Source organism: Lemur catta, chromosome 7 (genome assembly GCF_020740605.2).
Source record: "Lemur catta isolate mLemCat1 chromosome 7, mLemCat1.pri, whole genome shotgun sequence".
NCBI lineage: Eukaryota > Metazoa > Chordata > Mammalia > Primates > Lemuridae > Lemur > Lemur catta.
Window position 1 is genome coordinate 55,042,744 of NC_059134.1, and position 19,230 is coordinate 55,061,973.

General features: G+C 43.5%; 1 protein-coding gene across 5 annotated transcripts in view; it reads right to left on the bottom strand.

Moving 5' to 3' along the window:
- The window catches only part of USP35 (ubiquitin specific peptidase 35), a 103,837-nt gene that overhangs the window by 50,367 nt on the left and 34,240 nt on the right, over positions 1-19,230 (bottom strand). For 4 of the 5 annotated variants that reach the window (XM_045557263.1, XM_045557264.1, XM_045557261.1 and 1 more), the window contains exon 2: positions 16,116-16,258. The exons of the other annotated variant lie outside the window; for it this stretch is intronic. The gene's annotated coding sequence lies outside the window, so the exon portion shown is untranslated. The remainder of the gene's footprint in view (positions 1-16,115; positions 16,259-19,230) is intronic. 5 annotated transcript variants of the gene reach the window in all.

The window sequence follows — 19,230 nt, forward strand, 5'->3', positions numbered from 1 at the left end:
GGGTCAGGGATGGAGCATCTGGGCTGGTTATCTATTTATTTATTTACAGTACTTTGAGTCGCTGTTTCATGGGTGGACTTGAAAGGGCAAGTAGAGTTTGCTAAAGCCAGACTGGGGAAAGGCATTCCAGCAGAGCAAAGGCTCGGCGACTTGAAAGAGCAAGGTCAACTCTGCAACAGAGGCACTGGAGAGGAGTGGCTGGGAATGGTTAAGGGTCTGGGCAGACTGCCTGGCTTCAAGTTCTGGCTCTACCACTTGCTGGCTATGTGACCTTCAGCAAGTTATTCCACCTCTCTGAGCCTAATTTCCTCATCAGACAAATGGAGATAGTAATTCCATGTTCCTGAGAGGGTTCTGTAAAGATCAGATGAATTAATGCAAAAAAAGTGCTTAGAACAATGACTGGTACCTGTTACTCAATGAATAATAATTATCAATATTACTATTATTGTATGTAGTCTAGGCTAGAGGCTAGCTACAGCCTAGCTAAGAAAATTGGCTAAAAACGTCTACTGAAGCCAGATTATGAAGAGTTTTGTATGTCATGTGGATTCTATCCAGTCACTGTTTATCTGGCCCTGAGGATACAGTGCTAAATTGGAGTAATTGCCCCAGAGTAGGGATGCCAGGCATTGTGGAGGGAGGGAAGCAGCAGAGGTAGAATGTGCTGGAAACAACCCATGCAGGCATGTGTCCTTCATCATCATGCAGCGATTACATAACAGAAAAGAGGCCTGCCCTGATGGACCCTGCATTCAAATGTGGACAGATAATCCCTTTGGTCATAATTCCACGTGGCACAGCTGTGACCAGACTCAGACATTTAACAAGACTTTCCCTGGGGCTCAGGAGATGGTCAAATGGAAATAAACATCAAGTACAACATGAGCTAGAACACTTTCACAAAGTAAGGCGAACATTTTCACAAGGTAGGCATGGAGAACCCTTTGGCAGGCCTTTCTGCCCTGCCCATGCTGTGTGGGTATCAGAGGCCATTTTGCACCCCCACCCCACAGTCCTATTCAGCTCACATAGACCATTCTAGAGCCCCAACCCCAGAAATAAAGAGACCCCGAGGGACAGGTGGTCTTTCACTTGCCTGTCTCAGGCATATCTTTCACATTGATTTTCTCTCTTATACTCTTGTTCTCTCTCAATTGTCACATAGAACCATCACCCCTTTAAAAGAGAGACCTGTCTTCCCCTGGGGACATGACCTTACTCTCTGGCCTAAAAATATGCAGTCTCTTAGGAAAATAGATGATAAACTGATTATAGCAGAGACTTCTGGTTATCCCTTGATATCCATTTTTCCCTACTTCTTCTGGTAATAGAAACAAGAATTTTAACTAGGCACTTGGCCACCCAAAAGAAAGACCATATTTCCCAGCCTCCCTTGCAGCTAGCTATGGCCATATGACCAAAATCTGACAAACAGGGTGTGGGGAGAAGTGGTGTGGGTGTGAGGGAATATGCCTCATCCCTTCCTTCTTTCTGCTGGCTGGAATGGCAGACATGTGGCAGGAGTAGCCATGGACCATGATGTGAAGAATACATGCTGAGGATGGTGGAGCCAAAATAGAGAAGGAACCTGGGTCACTGACATCATGGAGTACTGTACCTGGGCTGACTACCTCTGCACTTTCTTCTATGAGAGAGAAAACAAATGTTTCCTTAGTCAGTTTGGGCTTCTATAGCAAAAATACCATAGATGGGTGGCTTAAACAACAAATACTTATTTCTCACAGTTCTGACAGTGGGAAGTCTAAGAGCAGAATGCTGGCAGATAGGGTATCTGGTGAAGGCACTCTTACTGGCTTGCAGATAACAGTAATCTACTAATCCCATCATGTGGGCTCCACTCTCATGACCTAATGACCTCCCAAAGACCTCATCTCCAAATACCATCACTTTTTGGATTAGGCTATTAACATATGAATTTGGGGAGGACATAAACATTCAGGCCATAGCATCATGGTAATGAAGGGCTAGTGGCTTAGCATTGGGAAAAGATTGTGTCATGTTGCAGTGGAAGACGGGAGATGGGATATTTGAGACAGAAAGTCTGAAAAAAAATATAGCCCACTGAGCTGAGTGGGAGATGTTCGGAGCTTGCTCCTGTGATGTCAGTAAGTATCATGAGCCCAGCACAATATATGGTACTTCCTCACATTACCCTAATTGCCCCAAGAGGTCAAGTCTCAAAAGATCTTAGTGAGGGAAAACATTTCTACTGCACAGAGACTCCTGCTTCTGTACCTAGCATATGCTCCAATTTGGACCCCAGATGCCAATGCCATTGTAGATACCATTCAGGCTAGGACTACTGGACATGTTCCACAGTGGGATTGTCCCCTGCCTGTACCCCTCCACATTAGTCTACTGCTGAGGCCCCAGCCTGTGTCCTGAGATACCAAGAGAACCTTTATACATGAATTTCATTCATTCCCTTTATTCATTCCAATGTGCCAAATCTTCCTAATTCTTCAAGCCCTAGCTCAAATGGCTCCTCCTCCAGGCCCTGTTAACCGTAGTTCCCCCTCCTGAGCTCCTATTGTTATTATTATTATTTTTGGGTTTTTTTGGAGACAGAGTCTCGCTCTTTTGCCCTGGCTAGAGTGCCGTGGCATCAGCCTAGCTCACAGCAACCTCAAACTCCTGGGCTTAAGCAATCCTACTGCCTCAGCCTCCCAAGTAGCTGGGACTATAGGCATGCGCCACCATGCCCAGCTAATTTTTTCTATATATTTTTAGTTGTCCAGATAATTTCTTTCTATATTTTAGTAGAGACGGGGGTCTCACTCTTGCTCAGGCTAGTCTCAAACTCCTGACCTTGAGCAATCCTCCCACCTCAGCCTCCCAGAGTGCTAGGATTATAGGCCTGAGCCACCGTGCCCGGCCCTATTGTTATTATTAATAACAATATTAATAATAACTCATTCAGCCCTTACAAAGAGCTAGGTACTAGGCTAAGTTATTGTTTGTTTGTTTTTTGAGACAAGGTCTCACTTTGTCACCCAGGGTAGAGTGCAGTGACATGATCATAGCTCACTGCAACCTCAAACTCTGAGGTAAAGTGATACCCCTGCCTCAGCCTCCTGAGTTGCGGTACTACAGGCACGTATCACCATACCCAGCTAATTTTTTTTTTTTTTTTTTTTTTGGTAGAAACAGGGTCTTGCTATGTTGCTTAGGCTGGTCTCAAACTCCTGGCTTCAAGCGATCCTCCCACCTCAGCCTCCTAATGTGCTAAGATTACAGGCATGAGCCAATGTGCCTGGCCCTAGGTTTTTTTGTTTTTGTTTTTAAGAGACAGACTCTGTCACCCAGGCTGGAGTGCAGTGGCATGATCATAGCTCACTGTAACCTCATCTTAGTTCAAGTGATCCTCCCACCTCAGCCTCCCAAGTAACTAGGACTACAGGCACACACCACCACACCCAGCTGATTTTTTTTTATCTTTTATAGAGACGGAGTTACCATGCCCAACTGAGTCACCATGACCAACTGATATTTTTATCTTTTGTAGAGATAGTGTCTCACTATGTTGCCCAGGCTGGTCTCAAACTCCTGGGCTCAAGTGATCCTCCCACCTTGGCCTCTCAAAGGCTGGTGGGATTACAGGTGTGAGCCACCATGCCCAGCCCAGGGTAGGTTATTTACAAACATAATTATTCAGCTGAATCCTCACAATGACTTTCTGAGCCAGGTGTTATTATCTTCGTTCTGCAGATGAAAAAACCAAGACTGAGAGAGGTGAACAAGGTGTCCAAGGTTAGAGAGCTGCTAAGTGACTGAGTCAGGATTTCAAGCCAGGTGTAACCTGCACTATCCCATCGGAAGTGAGCACTTTTTTCTCGGAACTCCCCTGACTCTTTCCCTGGACTCTCTTAGACTGGGATAATTTCCCAGATCCACTCCTAGGCAGCCTAGGGTTCTGGGATCATCAGAGGGAGCGTCAAAGGGGCCATAGGACCTTCTCAGTGGCTCTCTAAGAAGTACCTCCAAGGCCCTCTGGTGCTGGGCTCTTTTCTAAAAAGCTGTCCTCCCCCCACTCTGCCCTTTTGCAGGATGCATCTTTAGAATTCCTGGACTCAGCTTCTGAATATTGATTGTTTGTAGGAGCAAGTCAGCAATTTGTGGTTTCCCGACAATGGCTCTGTATTCTATTATAGGACTTGGCTTGTTTGCATTTCCATCATCAGGCTGCACAAAGGCCCGGGGCTGGCCTACCCTTTTGCCTGGTGACCCGGAGCTATTCTGGTTAGGTCCTACGGCCAGGTCACCTGCCCCAACTGCTCAGAGTGGGGACCACAGGACAGGGCAGAAGCCCAGCTCTGCTATTAGAAAAATAAAACCCAAACAAAATTGTAGCTCTTGTTCAAAGAAAGGATCATTGTGATGCCTATTTTTCTAAATGTCCATTTTCATACTTTAAAGGAAAACAAATAGTTTTAAATCCAGGGTGGCAGTGTTGACAAGGGGGTGGGAAAATGAGCACCCCATATACTAGTGGTTGGGTATAAACTAATGCAATCTTTTTGAAGGATAAATTGGTACTATGTATTGACATTTCAAATGTACAATCACTTTAATGCAGCACTTCCAGTTCCAGAAATTTATCTGACAGATATTCTTGCATGTTATGCAAAGATATATGTATGAATGGATGTTTATTTGTGTATTATTTATAACAGCAAAAAATGTTAGTAATCTAAATATCCATCAGTTAGGGACTTATTAAATAAATAATTTAGTGTTTAGCCATACAATGGAACACTTTGCAGCCATGTTTTAAAAGAAGTAAATTTGTATATGCTGAAATGGAACATTCTCCATGACATACTATGAAATTTTAAAAAAGCAATGTGCGGGGGTGGGGTGGGCAAAAAACTGGGTGTGAAAGGAGGTGAAGGGGCTCTGTTTGTGTGTGTGTATGTATGTATGTACATATAGAATATAATTCTGGAAAGATAGCAGGAAACCATCAACAATTATCACTTCTGAGGAAAAGGCCTGGGATAAGAGGGAGACTAACTTTTGAGTAACATTGACTACAAGTTTGAACTGGTTTGATTTTTTTCCCCATGTACTTATATTACTTTTATTTTTAAAATATCCTGGTTGGAGGCCAGGTGTGGTAGCTCATGCCTGTAATCCTAGTACTTTAGTAGGCCAAGGCAGGAGGATCGCTTGAGGCCAGGAGTTTTAGACCAGCCTGAGCAACATAGCAAGATCCCATCTCTATAAAAAATAAAACAAACAAACAAACAAACAAAACACCATTAGCTGGGCATGGTGGTGTGTGTGTGTAGTCCTAGCTAGTCAGGAGGCTTAGGCAGGAGGATTGCTTGAGCCCAGGAATTTGAGGTTGCAGTGAGCTATGATGACACCACTGTACTCTAGCCTGGGCAACAGAATAAGACATTATCTAAAAAAAAAAAAAAAAAAAGGATCCATGTTGGAAAAAAATATTCTTATCTAAAACAAACCTTGCTCTTCTAAACTGTTGCAAAGGCTTCCCCATGGATTCCTGTAAACTGAACTGCTACAACATGTTAAGCACTATGCCTTGTTTTTTGTAAGACTGAGGTAAGGCTCAGTATCTCAATTTTATAGCTGAGGAAACAAACTTGAAGAAATTGTGACTGTTAGTTTTATATGCCAATGTGGCTAGGCTATAGTACCCAGTTATTTAACCAAACACTCATCTAGGTGCTGCTGTGAAGGTGTTTTGTAGATGTGGTTAACACCTACAATAAGTTGACTTTTAAATAAAGGAGACTGTCCTCAATAATCTGGGTGGGCTTCATCCAATCTGTTTAAAGGCCCAGAGAGCAAAACTGAGCTTTTTCCTGGGGAGGAAATTCACCTGTGGACTGCTGTGTCAGCTCCTGCCCAAGAGTGTCCAGAATTTGAACTAGCTTAGCCAGCCCCCACAAGTGCAAAACCCATTTCCTTGCAATACATAAATATGTACATATATAGTACAAGTTCTGTTTCTCAGGTAGAATCCCAACTGATACACTTCCTGAGATCACAGGGTGAATAAATTACACAAGTAGGGTTTGAATTTGAGTCCATCTGGCTTCAGAGGATTTGTCTCCCCACCAGGTGCCAGAGTGAGCCTGACGAAACACAAACAGGTTCGTGTCACTCATCTACCCCCAAGTGAATCCCTTCATTGAATCCATCACCTACAGGATAAAATAAAAATTCCCAGCATGACTGTGTTTTTCGAATCTCTTGATTGCAAGTGACAGAAAATGCAACTCAAATTTCTTTAAGAAAAAATAAGAAGGAGGGTTTATTGTCTCATGTACTGGAGAAGATCAGAGGAAGTGCTAGTTTCATTAGGACCCATAGTTTTTCTCGGTCCATCTCTCAGCTTTGCTTTCCTTTTAAAAAAATCCCTTTCTTAGTCATGATGTCCCCTTACGGTGGCAAGGTGCCTGCTACAGCTCCAGCCTACACACTTCTAGTTCCAAGCCCTAGGGAAAAAGGGAGCCCATCTCTCCCATATCTCAAGCAAAAGTTGTAGAAAAAACTGAGTGTTAGTGGCTCTGATTGGTCTCATGTGGTCATGTGTCACTGTCATCAATGACATGCCAAGCATCCAAATTTTTTTTTTTTTTCTTTTGAGACTGGGTCTCACTCTATTGCCTGAGCTAGAGTGCCATGGCACCACTATAGCTACAACCTCAAACTCCTGGACTCAAGCAATCTTTCTGCCTCACCTCTTGAGTAGCTGGGACTAAAAGTACCTGCCAGCTAATTTTTCTATTTTTTGTAGAGACAGGGTCTGGTCTCGCTCTTCCTTCGGCTGGTCTTAAACTCCTGGCCTCTAGTGATCCTCCCACCTGGGCCTCCAAAAGTGCTGGGATTATAAGCATGAGCCACTGCACCAGGCCTCCAAGCACTGATTGATCTGGATGCAGATCTGGGGAGGAGGGGGCTGCCCTTCCCAACCAACATGGATTGAGAATAAGGTGAAGTAGATTTCTCCATGACAATCAAGGGTTATTACTGGAAGCAGGTAAATGAATGCAAGACAGTCCAATATGTCTACTTCAGTGATTTCCAAGGTCTGACATCATCTGGCCCTTGCCCTACTCCTTCTCCTACCCCACACAACCTATGCTTCAGTTTTACCCAGACACTTGCCAGTCCGTGAATGTGCCCCAAACTCTTCTTCCTCTGTGCCTTTCTCCCGCTATTCTCTCTGCTTAGAATGCTATTTCTCTCCATTCTCCATCCTAAAAATGTTACTTTTCCTTTAAGACCATCTCAAATGTAACTTCTCTGGAAAATCTTAGTGGATGCCTCTAACTTAGTTACTCTCTCCCTCTTCTTTGTTTTTATAGAGATATTTTTGACTCTATATGGGAGCATTTAACATAATATCCTTCTGATATTATGGTGATTTCATCACTTGACAGCTTCTCCTTGTCTGCAAGTTCCTTGAAGGCAGGTACAATAAATCAATCTCCTATTTAACTCACACAGTGCCCACAATAGTGTCTTGAATATATTTACTTTTTGAGTAAATGTTTATCTGTTCTGCGGCAGTTTCTATGTTGGGTATTGGAGAAAACACTGTTTCAAAACACTACTGCCCACATTTGCTTCTTTCTCCAAAGGAAAAGCCAAATATCTTGAGGCGCCGCTTAGATAGGCATGACAGTAGCAAGTCACAGTCACGAGTTCAGCATTTGAACACAGTCTGACAATCTTCACTGCCGTGCAATGCCATCTTCCAATGGGTAGAATAGGCTAGGAAATTTCACAAACCTGAGTTCAAATCCTGACTCTACCAATTCCTACAGTGTGACCTTAAGCAAGTTGTCATATCTCTCCAAAACTACAATTTCCCCCATCTATAAAGAGGACATAATATTTATATCTACTTTATAAGACTGTTGTGAAAATTAAAAGAGTTAATCCATGGAAAGCATTTAGCACAGTGCATAAAGGAAGCACTAGGTAAACATTTCCATTATTACGTTTTCCACAAAAGTTAAGCCCCGTTGTATGATTTGGAAGGAGAAAGCTCAACAGAGATATCATAAAACAAGTATTATATTTTGGATGTGGAGGAGAGAGAAAAGAGAGAAGGAAGGTAAGTAACAGAGCAATAGATGGAGAGTCTGAGGGGAAAAGTCAGCTGGTAAGAAATTCTGAGTGATAGCACTGGCCAATCAACAATAATAATAATAGTAGCTAACAGTTACAAACTGCTTACTATGTTCCAGGCAATTCTAAGTGTTTTCCATATAATAACTCAATTATCAAAACAATACTGTAAGATACATACTATAATTTTCCTCATTTTACAGATAAAGAAATTGAGGCACATTGAGGGTAAACTGCTTCCCAACATCCAACAGCTAGTTACTGGTAGAGCCAAGGTTCAAAAGCCCGTAGTCCAGTTCCCAAGTCTTTATTCTTAATGACTATGCTATACGATGGAGGGAAATTTGGAGAAGTCAAAAAATTCAGGATTCAAGGAAATCATCCAAAATGAGGGCCAGGATTTCTTCAGAAAGATGTCCCATCACGATATTATTTATTGAATACCTACTGTGTACTAAAAGCCGCTTTATTTATGCATACCACTTAATCCTCACAAAAAACATATGTGATAGGAACTGTCATCCCCATTTTTAGACAATGAATTTGAATGACAGAAGCTAAGTGATAAAATGATTTCTAGCACAAATCCACTTCACAATGGTTCTGTGCATTCACAGATACACTCTGTGGTTAATCTCCCAGTTTCTGCAAGTAGAGGCTGGTAGAGACATATTTAGCAGATATCAGAATTCTCACAGTGGTTTCCTGACCTGAGTAGTAAGAGCCTTTGTAGTAGAGAGGGCCAAATGGAAACCCTTGATATTACCCAGACACTCCAATGCCCCCATCAAGAGAAGCAATATTGCAACCCAGGAAGGAAGTGCAGAGATTAACACCATCATAACAGACTTAGCGGATACAAGCCTGTTCATCCCCATTATATCTCTGTTTAAATCACCTCTCTGGCCTCTGCAAAAAACAGACAGACTCTGACAAATGATGGTGGGCTATCATAGACTTAACCCAGTTGTAACCTTAATAGTAGTTACCATGCTGAATGTGGTATCTTTACTGTAACACAACCTCTGACATTTGAAATGTGGCTATTGATCTAATAAATGTGTTCTTCTTGATCCCCATTAGTAAAGAGCATCAAAAGTAGTTCCCCTTCCTCTGGAAAGAATGATAATCAGCATTCACTGTCTTGCCCCAAGGCTATGTTAACTCTCTTGCTCTGTAACAGGACAGTACATGATCATCTCAGTACAGAAAACATCAACATTGTTCCACTAGAATGATGATTTCCTGGTAAGCAGGAAGAGGCTAGATGCCCCAATAACACATAAATAAGGGTGGGAGATAAACCCCATGAAGATTCAGGGGCTTGCCATGTTGGAGAAGTTTTTAAGGGTTTGATGGTCTGGAGTATGTAGAACATTCCCTCTAAGATAAAGGACAGGCTTTTGTACTAGCATTCCTATCACTGAGAAAAAAGCATGGCACTTGGTGCATTTTGGAGGTGACATATGCTAGACTAAAAATGCTGCTCTGATCCATTTCTCTGATGACTTGGAAGGCTGCCAATTTGGGTCTCAGAACAAGAGAGAGGGCCGGGCGCGGTGGCTCACGCCTGTAATCCTAGATCTGGGAGGCCGAGGCGGGTGGATCGCTCGAGGTCAGGAGTTCGAGACCAGCCTGAGCAAGAGTGAGACCCCGTCTCTACTAAAAATAGAAAGAAATTATCTGGCCAACTAAAAATATATATACAAAAAAAAAAAAAAAATTAGCCGGGCATGGTGGCTCATGCCTGTAGTCCCAGCTACTCGGGAGGCTGAGGCAGTAGGATCGCTTAAGCCCAGGAGTCTGAGGTTGCTGTGAGCTAGGCTGATGCCACGGCACTCACTCTAGCCCGGGCAACAAAGTGACACTCTGTCTCAAAAAAAAAAAAAAAAGAACAAGAGAGAGTTCCTTAGCATGTTCAGTCTACAGTGCAAGCTACCTTGACACTCAGGCATATGACCCAGAAGATCTGTGGGGTATAAGGATGCTATGCAGCATCTCTGGAAAACTCTAAAAGTAGAGTTGCAGTCTAAGGGTTTTGGAGCAAGACCATGCCTTCTGTGGCAGAGAACAACTCATCATTTGAAAAACAGATCCTGACATACTGCAGGGTCCTGGTAGAGAGTGATTGCTTGACCATGGGATACCAAGCGTAGTAGGCTAAAACTGCCAACAGATATCCATGTCCTAATCCCTGAAACCTGTGACTGTTACCTTCTGTAGCAAAAAAGGACTTTGCAGATGTGATTAAGTTATAGATCTTCAGATGGGAAGCTTTTCCTGGATTATTTAGAACCCACCTGAATAATCCCCTTAAGAGAGGGAAGCAGGGGGAAATTTGACACACACAAGAAGAGGAAAAGGCAATGTGATCCTGGAGGCAGAGATTGGAGTGATGTAGCCACAAGCCAAGGAATGATGGTAGCCACCAGAAGTTGGATGAGGCAGAAACAGATTCTCCCCTCAAGCCTCCAGAGGAAGTACAGCCTTGCTGACACCTTGATTTCAGCCTAGTGATACTGATTTTGAACTTCTGACTTCCAGAACTATGAGAGAATACATTTCCATTATTTTAAGCCACAAGTTTATGGTAATTTGTTACAGCAGCCACAGGAAACTAAAATATCAAGTTACTATACAACTGGAACCCCCCATAATGAGTGAGTATTATCAGATCCATCAAGCCATAAGGATTATAGTAGCAATTCGTCATATGATGGAAATGGTACATTTGAGATTGGGCCCAAGCAGGTTCAGAAAGCACAATGACAAAAACACTTGGCCCAGACTCCCATGTCACGTCTTCCTCAACCCACACATATGGCCTGAAGGTGGGGGGGGTGGGGGGTGGGAAGTGGGACATAGGGGATTGGCCGGCCAATGAAACCAACTGTCAGAGAAGGAAAAAACTCAAACTTACTTCAGAGATAGATTGGAGCAATTTTTTGGTATTAGTCAAAAATGGACTGCTGCTTCATGACTCACGGTGGCTTTAAAGGACAGTGGCTAAGGGAAATCCTTGCAATGGACAGAGCTACAATCAGAACCCTTGGTTGTTCACTTTGTGAAGAAAGAAAAGTGGCCCAAAGTACAGCTATATGTGGTCTCCTGAGCAATAGTGAATAGTTTGGCTGAGTGGTCGGAGACTTGTAAGAAACAATTTTGGAGATTGGATGAAGGAAATCTGGGCAAGAGGCATCTCAAATCTGTGAGAGTTGCTATGTGGGTCTTTTTATCCCAGGTTAATGCCCACAGGAGAGCATTCCTGCAGAGGAGATGCCCAGCAACCAACAGGAAAGGATGATTCACCCTGTGGATGCCAGTCAGCCTCTCTCCAGCTACCCCAGTGCTGGCACAATGGGCCCATGAGTTGACTGGCTGTGAAGGTGAAGATGGAGGCTATGCATGGGCTCAGCAGGATGGACTCACCCTCACCAAAGGTGAATGCCTAAAAAGCCAGTAGCAAAGGGCAATGTTGAGCTCTCGGCGTAACACCAAACCTTGAGGAAACCAGTCAGCCACTTGGTGGCAGATTGATTACAGTGGCCCCTTCAGTCCTTTAGGGAGCAGTGAAATTATGTTTATTCTAGACACAGTTTTGCATTCCCTGTCCTCAGTGCCTACACCAGAACCACCATCTGAGAGCTTACAAGATCCCTGAGCCCATACAACATTGACTCAGAACAGGGACCTACTTTCAGCCAAGAAGGTGCTAATTACAAGATCCACTAATCTTACTGTGCACTTTATCACCCAGAAAGATTATTACCAGATAATTCTTCCAGTTAAGTGCCAGCTCAGAAACAAATCCAGCACTAATGATGAACAGGTTATTGCAGTAACTATGATCTGTCAAGGGTAAGGCAACTATAAGGACTTTAGGGAGTAAGGTCACTGTCCCCTCACTCAGCAAGAAACCCAGGGAAGCCCAAGTACTGACTGAAAATAAGGAAAATCTAGATTGAGCAGTAGAGGAAGGAGATGGTGAATATCAATTACAGCTTTGGGACCAACTGCAGCAGCAGGAATTGTAACTTGTTTTACTAATTCTCTTAGACTGTTAAGTGTTTGCAGAGATTACAGCCAGCAGTCGCACTGAACAGGACTCTGTGACAAGCTGAACTTAGAGGAAGGCATAAATGGGCTTGAATGGTGCAGGGTGGACTCTGTCAAACACCTCTTGTGTCCCACTTGCAATCCTGTCAGTCTCTCCAGCCATTGTGCAGGGATGATCACCTTCATGCAGATGTAACCTGATAGTGCCTGGCCTCAGGCCTGCCTCATGCCTCTCATTTCCTGCCTCCCAGCCTCTTTGAGCTGCCATGTGTGATGCCAGTGGGAGTCCACCCAGCTCTCATTTACAGGAAACCTAAATGTTCCCTAGGGCCACTCTTGACCAACAGGAGAGGGAAGCTGACGGATAACCTCTTCCTACTTTCTTCTCCTGAGCAAGACAGTCCGTAATGCATTTCACATAGCTTCTCAGAAGGTCTCACATGTTTGAGCCATCAGCTGTCCTTAGTGGCAGCCAATATCTTGTCCTTATATTCACTCTCCCTATTTCATTCTCTTTTTCCCTAACAGCTGCTTCCTGAGATCACTGTAACAAATTAAACTACTCACACATAAGCCTTTGTCTCAGGTTCTGCTTTTGGGAGAATCTAGGCTAAGACAAAATGCTTGAGGGCTTTAATCAGAATTGAGAGGCTATTTCAGACTCCTGCCTTGAGTGACTGGAGGTTGGAATCAGAAATTTTCCTCCATTGTGCTCTAAGATTAAACAATGGAGGTCATAAAATGTCATCTACATTTTCTGCCTATGAAACAGGGTCACCTGATGATAATCAGAAGTCCCTTTGCTCTTAGAATATTTTGCTTTCATCTTCTCCCTGATTGATATTCAGGGTCTATATAAACTTGACATTGGTAGGATCTTCTGATGTGGATAAAGGGAGGGATCCAAATACCAAGATGCTCAATGAAGTCTGGATTCCTCTGGGCTTCCAGTCAGAGCACCACAAAATACCGAACACTCATGAAGATGAGGTAGGAGGAGACCCCATAGAAACACTTCCAAGTTAAGGGCAAAGGTCTAGGGGCTAGATAGTGGAGGAGACTTTTTTCTTTTTCTTATATAATCCATCTGCAGAACATCAAGTTGGGAGCATGGAGAAAGAAGCAGTGTTAGGGTTTTATATGCAGATGCTGGCACCTGATGGGCTGGTTTGAATCCTGGCTCCATCACTCACCAGCTGTGGATACCCAAGCAAGTTCCTTAACCTCTCCCATGCTCGACCTCCTCATTACGTTTACTTAAATGAGATGACTTATGTATCACATTTAGTTCAATGTCTGGTATCCAGTAAGTGTATGCTAATAATTATGACTCGTATCCTAGTTCACATGGAGCTAGGCATCAATCAAATCTTCTAAGATTCTGTGAGTTTTACCTGTTTTTGCCTTCTCTTAAGTTACTCCAAAATCTCTAAGAGCAAAGATTACTGAAATGGGGGTCCTAGCACTAATGACAAAATACAGGAAAGGAGCTGTGAGATACCTTTTAGCAGTCAAATTAAAATCTTAGTTGTTCACTTAAGTGCACATATAGTAATAACAGTCATCGGGTATCGGGCAGATGTGGGGGATGGGTATATACACACCTAATGGGTGCACTGTGCACTGTCTGGCAGATGGACATGCTTGAAGCTCTGACTCAGGTGGGGCAAGGGCAATATACGTAACCTAAACATTTGTACCCCCATAATATGCTGAAACAAAAAAAATTTTTTTTAAAATCTTAGGTGTTGACCCAGCAGCTTAGTGATATCAATGAGCTAGGAATGAATGAAAACTCATCAGCCTCTGAGGACACACGGTGGATAGCTCCAGTTGAAGGCTCCAAACAGTGAAAAAGCAGCTACGACCAAAGCTTCTCCATGAATACTGCAGGGGGATCCTACTTCCTTCAGAAAGCCTATAAAAAGTTCCAGGAAATTCCAGAGACAATAAACCTGGTTAAGGAAGTGGGTGTGCACACATGCATGAAGGCACATGTACACACAAACACATACACATACTCCTGCGTGAGGACTGGGTGTAGGAAAAGACTGATGGGATCTAATACATGAAGAGGAGGGGAGTGACATCCAGCTTCACTAAACCATTAAAGGAGGGGGAGGAATGTGCAGGTTGAATAAGAATCATGCACTGGAACAATTCCAGGTTGGCCCTCTGCTTTGAAAGCACTTCTTAACTAGCAGGTGGGTTTTAATAATAAGCTACCCAGCAGGCCAGCTAGGTCCTCACTGTGAGGCATAAGAGAGCAGGTGGGGATTAGAATGAGGTGTGGTTGGTGGAACAAAAAAGAATAATAAGAAGTCACTTTCTCATTTTTCAGCTGAGGTACAAAGAGGAAAGGTGGCCTGCCCATGGTTATACAGCACGTTAGAGGCAGAACTTAGACTAGTGTTAGGGCTGCACCCTAGCTTCTTTTTTGTTGCATAGCAAAAATCCCTGGGAAATTCATTCTTTTTTTTTTTTCTAGGGCCTGGGTCTTGCTCAGCATACTGATGGGAGGAGACAAGTAGAGAGTCAGGCTAGTAGACAGGGACCTGGAAGTTTGGCAGCAGAATTCAAGTATTTAGTCCCAAAATCCAGGACCAGGAGTCTAGTTCCAAGAGGACTGGTGAGAAAAAAGAATAATGGGAGTCTCTAAAGAATCAAAATACAAAGACTTGTACTTTGGCAGGGACCTTCAGCAAATTCTAAAAAGAATTGGGGGCCAAAGTAAGAGGGAGACTAGGTTTTTTGTTTGTTTCGTTTTGTTTTTTTTTTTAGAGATGGGGTCTCACTCTGCAGCCCTAGCTGGAGTACAGTGGCACGATCATAGCTGACTGCAACCTCAAACTCCTGGGCTCAAGCAATCCTCCTGCCTTGGCCTCTTGAGTAGCTGGGACTACAGGTGTGTGCCACCACACCTTATAAAAGAGAGCCCAGAGAACCCTCTCATTCTCTTTCCACCATGTGAGCATACAAAAAGTTGGCGTCTGCAACCTAGAAGACAGCCCTCACCAGACCCTCTTCCTGGCACCCTGATCTCAGACTTCCAGCCTGTGGTGTTTTCAAAAAGAGTGAGAATTTCCATGTGGCTAGGATAGGTTTAAGAAGTGGGATGAAGTGAAGCTGGAGAAGCAGCAGGAGCCAAGTCAAGAAGGGCTGGAAAGGCTGGGTGTGGTGGCTCACGCCTGTAATCCCAGCACTCTGGGAGGCCGAGGTGGGAGGATTGCTTGAGGTCAGGAGTTCAAGACCAGCCTCAGCAAGAGCAAGACCCCATCTCTACTAAAAAAATAAAAATAAATTAGCCATACAACTAAAAATAGAAAAAATTAGCCAGGTGTGATGGCACACGCCTATAGTCCCAGCTACTTGGGAGGCTGAGGCAGGAGGATCACTTGAGCCCAGGAGTTTGAGCTAGGCTCAGCCCAGCTATAAGCTAGGCTGAGGCCACAGCACCCTAGCCCAGGCAACAGACCAAGACTCTGTTTCAAAAAATAAAAAAGCAAAAAATATATAAAAAGAAGGGCTGGAATGACAGCTTCGGCTTTTTCCTGGAGACAAGGTGGAGCTACTTGAAAGTCAGGAGGAAAAACCATGTTGGAGAAGCTGACTCTGGTGGTGATGCAACAGCAGGATGATGATTTGATTATTTGTGCCCTTTTATATCTTGTGCCCCTTTATATCTTTTACATGTCACTAATTCCTGCAATTATCACATTTTATCAGCAATCATGTGTCACATGCTTTGGGAGACTCTGAGCTCCCAGAAGGCCAGAATCCTGTAGATGGCTGAATAACATAATATTAGACAGTCCTGGATTCAAATCCTACCTCCTCAAACTTACTGAGTGTCCTTGAACAAGTTATTTAACCTCCCTGAGCCTCAGTTTTCTCATCTGCAAAGTGGAAATAATCATAGTACCTACCTCATAGGATGGTTGTGAAGATAAAATGAACAGAAACATTCAGCATGGTATCAGTGTACATTAGGCCTCAGGCAAAGCTGCTCTTGTTCTTATTCACCTCGAATTCCTGTGGCCTAACACAGGGCCTGCACATCTTGAAGGCTCTGTTAGGAGAACACAGAAAGGGAGGATGTTGACAGGGAGGATGAACTAGACATAATAAATAGAGGGCTTTCCCACCCCGAGAGACTGATTTATTGGGTTTTTTTCACCTAGATAAAATTATATCCCTGATAGCCTACGATTACAGCTAAAACATCTATGGTAGTATTAAAATATGTCGACAAATTCTTTGCCATGTCTCCCTTCAAGAGGTGGGGCCTAATTGCCCTCCCCTTCACTGTGAGCTAGACTTAGTAAGTAACTGCTAACAAATAGAACAAAGCAGAAGGGACCATACGCACCTTCAGATGCTAAACCATAAAAGGCATTGCGACTTGCTTCTTGCTCACTCTTGGATAACCTGATCTAGCAGTGAGCAGTTGCTATGTCCTGAGGACACACAAGCAGCCCAAGGAAAAGCCCATGTGACAAGAAGCTGAGGCCTTCTGCTGGCTTTGGAAGTAGATACACAAGCTCCAGTCAAGCCTTCAGTTGACCACAGCTCCGAAGTCATCCTGACTACAATCTCATGAGAGACCCTGAGCCACAACCACCCAACTAAGCCGCTACTGAATTCCTGATCACAGAAACTCTGAAATAATAAAGTTTCTAGGCTGCTAAGTTTTGGGGTAACTTGTTATACAGCAATAGATAACTAATACAACATCTAAATGCAATACTGCTCATTTTAAATTTTAAACTTGGAATTTGACTGTTTCTTTCTGATTTTAATTGCCCTCCAAATGACATTATGAACAATCATCCTGAGGTATAAAAACATATAATTTATTGGGTTGATCATATTTGGTTCAAGTTCCAAAAAATAAAACAAGTCTCCAGGCACTCAGAATCCATAGAGCTGCCGAAGTCTGTGAGATCGTCAAAATTTGAGCACTGCCTTCTCAGAGAGAAGCTTGGAATGGTCAGGAGAGCTTTCCAGGCACCAGAAATGCCCAGGAACTGGAGCAGAAGCAGATTAACTTCTTGGAAAGGAATGAGGCCAGGTCACATGGCTTATGAAAAACTTCACCAAGTTATGTATTGTTCCATCTGCTCAGATTTTTCCAGCTTGAAGACTATAAAACTGACATTGGCCCTTTTTTGCAATTTCTCCCCAAGTTCCAAATCTACTTGTTCTGGGTAGTGTACAGTGGGAGAAGAGTGGGGGCTAGAGGGTGGGAGAGACCTGGGCTGGAATCCTGTTTCAGACATTCATTCCATTCAACAGATATCGAGCACATATGTTGTGCTGTTGTGAGGGCTGCTACTGCTGCAATAATGAATAAAACAAACAAGGTCCCTGTACTCATGAGGAGAATGAGTAGTGAGGGAATTAGATCATCACACACACAATGTAATATTGCACTCAGCTGTCAGGTGCAGGGTAAGGGGAGGTCAGGGAAGGTTGTCCCAGAGAACTGGTGCTTGATCTGAGAGCTAAAGGATGAAGAGCTAACTAGCCAAGGAAAGAAGGAAGAACACTCCAGACAGAGGGAACAGCATGTGTAAAGGTGCAGTGACAGAAGGGAATGTGGCTAGTGTGGCAAAGGTGGGTAAAGAGAGACTTGGGCTGGACAAATGACTGGACAAATGTGAGAGACATCCAGGAGGTCAAATAGACAGGACTTGGCAATAGCCGTTAGAAATGCTTTTAGCTGGAAGAACAGACAACCTGACCAACCATGGCTTAAACACATAAGGCTGGTATATGTGTTTCCTCACATAATAAAAAGTCTGAAGGTAGAAGCAATTGGTTTAGCGGCTCAGTGATGCCAGGGCCAGCATGAGACACTTTTTCTCACAGCTGAGTCCAGTTTTTTGCCTAAATAAGTAGGAAGAATGAGAAAAGGGGCAAAATTCATGACAACTCTCTTTTTGTTTTTGTTAGAACAACTCAGCAAAATAAAATTCTGGTTTACTGTTGAACAACATTGTTTCACACATACATCAAACAGGCCAAAAAGAAGAAAGTTACTGGAATGCTCCAAATAAGATTGTTTGTTGTTGTTTTTGGTTTTTTTTTAAAGATTTTTTTCTTTTTTTCACCTTTGAGATTCTAATGAACACAATCACACCACAAGTAAAGTCAGAAGCAGGCAGAGACAGCCAGCGAGCTGGAGGGCACCTGTAGCCCTAGCTACTCAGGAGGCTGAGGCGTTGAGGCCAGGAGTTCCAGGCGGCAGTGCCCTAGAATGGGGCCTATGACAGCCTATGGCCATGCAGTGTGCTAGCACGGCACCTGCCAGGAGCCACTGCACTCCAGCCTGGGGACTCTGTCTCTGAAAAAACAAAAAAGTAGGGAGGTAGGGCAGAGAACGCTCTAAAGGCTGCGTTTGGACATCTGAGATCATTAAAAATGGCTGACTTCTAATAATATGTACAAAAATATAAAATATAAATAAAAAATGAAAACATACTTTCCTTTTAAAAATACTTTTAAGAAAAAAATGCAGAGCCTTGGAAGTATTGGTTGTTTTTCTTCCCCTGTTGCAAGTTCACATTGTGGTCTTGAAGGGTCCCAGGCCTCTCGACTACAGGGTGACCCTGTTCAGATTCTGAGAGGAGAAGTGGAGGGTGAACAGTCAGGGAAGGCTTTTATTTTTTTTTAAGTTTAGCTTTTCCTTTTTTGCTATCTAGTCATCCTCAACAGTCTTCTGCTTCTTGGTGTCAACATTGTCCTTCTCTTCATCTTCAGCTGCCTCAGCCTGCTCATCTTCATCTCCATCCTCCTCTTCACCATCTTCGCCTACCTCATTGTCAGCGTCCTGCTCCCCATTTTTCTCATGTGTTCCCATTAGCAGGGGCATCTTTTCCATTCTCCACCTCCTACAAAACTTCTTCCTTCTCCTTTAAGTCCCTGGGGCAGATCTGGGAGCCGGTGTCCACACCATAGACTCTGACATGGTGGGGCATGCCACTGATCCCATGGAGTGGATTAAAAGAAACTGAGGGCCAGGTGCAGTGGCTCACACCT